This window comes from Apis dorsata, unplaced genomic scaffold, assembly GCF_000469605.1.
Source record: "Apis dorsata unplaced genomic scaffold, Apis dorsata 1.3 scaffold_215, whole genome shotgun sequence".
NCBI classification, from domain to species: domain Eukaryota; kingdom Metazoa; phylum Arthropoda; class Insecta; order Hymenoptera; family Apidae; genus Apis; species Apis dorsata.
Genome location: NW_006263498.1, coordinates 159,311 through 161,772, shown reverse-complemented (window position 1 = coordinate 161,772; position 2,462 = coordinate 159,311). Strand labels below are relative to the sequence as shown.

Here is a 2,462-nt window from a genome sequence, read left to right as displayed (position 1 = left end):
GGATAACCGGCCAATGTCTGGGCCCGTCATTCCACTCGTGCAAGACCAAAAACCGGGGGTCCACTCCGGGCATTCCAAAGCCAGCAGGTACTAATGAAGTCGTGAGAGGTTGCCAAGGAACGGTGCGGTTGAACGTCCTCTCTTCGAGGAGGAGGAGAGAGGGGAAGGAGGGGAGGGGCGGGCGGCCTTTGCGGATGATTTAGATTCCACCTAAACGATCTGTCTAACCGAGGTGAGGGCCCGTCAGTCGTGGGCTCCGCCTCGAGTTCATCGCTGCTCACCCGCTATAATGGATTTAATGAGAAGGTAGCCACCTCTCAAATCGTCGTTCCTCCTCCTCCTCCTCCTCCTCCTTCTTCTTCGAGGGCCGCGTGTCCTTTGCGGCCGCGTAAACAGGTCGCATAATGGGTCTATCTCTGAGGAGGGCAGAAACAATGGCGGATATTCGAGGGGATAATGAAGGTGGAAGCAAATTGTCAGATGCGAGTGGTAAGAATTGGTAATTATTATTATTATTCTCGTTGGGGAGATGCTACTGGTCACGTTTCTTCTTCCTCTTCCGACGAAGAATGTACCCGTCCTTTCAATCCGCTTCGTTTTTATCTCTGTGACACGAACGAAGAACGCGGCTTCAATCACCTTGGCAAGGAATGGAATGGATTCTGTAATTATTTGATTTGACGAATTTTCTTTCTTTCTTCGTGTAAACTTTCGTCTCAACAACTTCTCTCTGAATTTTAAATAAACAAATTCGATTCGAATATTATCCCAAAAATTCTATTTCCAAATGGCGGTTTCCCAAAATCTTACACCCGATTCGATGATTATTCGGATTAAAATCTATAAAAAAAGGATGCAAGATTTTTAAGATTAATTTTTATCCTGTTGAAAATTTCACATTAGACGATTTCGCATAGGAAAGTTTCCCAGGAATTGGACGTTTCTTTTATCGTGGCTCGAAATCACGTTCTCAGCCCGACGTGGTGGAGACGAGAGGTGTTTTCTACAGGAGGTTTCAGGGGTGTCGCCAGAGGTGCGAGCCGCATGAATGGGCTCGAGATCTTCGAACGGCGATTCGCAGCTGTCGAACTTCGACAATGAAACCGTTCTTCCATCGTTTTCCATCGCACCTCGGCCAACCGCGTGTCGAATTTCGATAGACGACGAGCTACTTGGACGTGGCCCTTTGTTTTCGGGGATTTTCCAGGCTTTTCAAAAGGCGGATCCTTGGATTTTTCGCGACCGAATCTCCCCCATTGTTCGACGCATTGAATCGAAAGGAGGCGAAACGAGGTGTTTTCCGGGGATCCATTCGATCCATTGAATCGATATACTCCCATTATGGGACGCGAAAATTTCGTAATCTCTCCTATGGAAATCCCACTCGAAACTTTCTCATAATGAGAATTTTTCAATTTTTATCATATACCTTTGTTCCTGCAACTTTGCCTTCCTTGTAATCGATCTTTGTCCCGAAACTTTTCAACTTTTCCATTTCTCAATTTGAAAACACTCTTGATTATATTGAATAATGAAACAAATGGAGAGTATAAGGAAGAAAGAAGATTCCAAATCGAACTAGAAATAAAAAAAAAAAAAAAATAGGAAAAATGAGGGTGATCGATAAAGTTAAGAAAGGGGAGAAAAATGAAAATAGAGAAATTAGCTAGGAAGAAAATAACGATCGATGTGATATCGATACACATTACACGATCAATCTTCCAAGGATAATACTTAACGTTTATTTTGCTTTTTTCACTTACAGTACAATATTTATAGATTATTTCTGCCGCTTTAAAGTCGTAATACTTGAATAATCGGTACAGTTTAAGAGGTTTATCGTAACGATACAAGTACAAAGATTACAGCGGGTCATGGACGTTTCACGAAAGCATATCTCATTTCTATTATTCTTTCATTTCCCCCCTCCCCCCTCCCCCTATCATCTCTATTCCATCTCTCGCGAAACGTCTACAAAAGTTCTCTCTCTCTCTCTTTCTCTCTTTCTCTCTATCTCTTCCTTCCTCTCTCTCCCTCTCTCACTTACACACACAAACACTCTTTCTCCTTCTCCCGTGAAATCATTCGATCGAACGTGAGTGCACGTGAGTTAGACAAAAATGAAACAAGAAATGAATTGAAAAAGAAACACGAACTCGAGAAAGTATTTTGCAAGCATTTTCTTCGCGGAAGAACAAACGAAAAATGAAAACAAATAATAATAATAATAATAATAACGATGATAATAATAATAATAATAATAATAATAGTAATAGACAAGGAGATAAGGAAGAACAATACTTGACAGATTTTCTGGCACGATTGTTTGAAAAAAATTTTTCTAAGTATTTTTTTTCCTTTTATCACCGGTTATCAAATTTCGTTTGCACGTTTTCTTTCTTCAACTTCACGTTTCTAATTCAAGTAAAAAAATAATAATAATTGTGACAATAATAATAATA

At 40.7% G+C, this 2,462-nt stretch overlaps 1 long non-coding RNA gene across 1 annotated transcript in view; it reads left to right on the top strand.

Moving 5' to 3' along the window:
• LOC102672803 overlaps positions 1–2,426 on the top strand; it is a 6,841-nt gene extending 4,415 nt beyond the window's left edge. The window contains exon 3 of the long non-coding RNA XR_421705.2: positions 2,147–2,426. This is a non-coding gene — a long non-coding RNA (uncharacterized LOC102672803). The remainder of the gene's footprint in view (positions 1–2,146) is intronic.
• Positions 2,427–2,462: the final 36 nt, after the last annotated feature.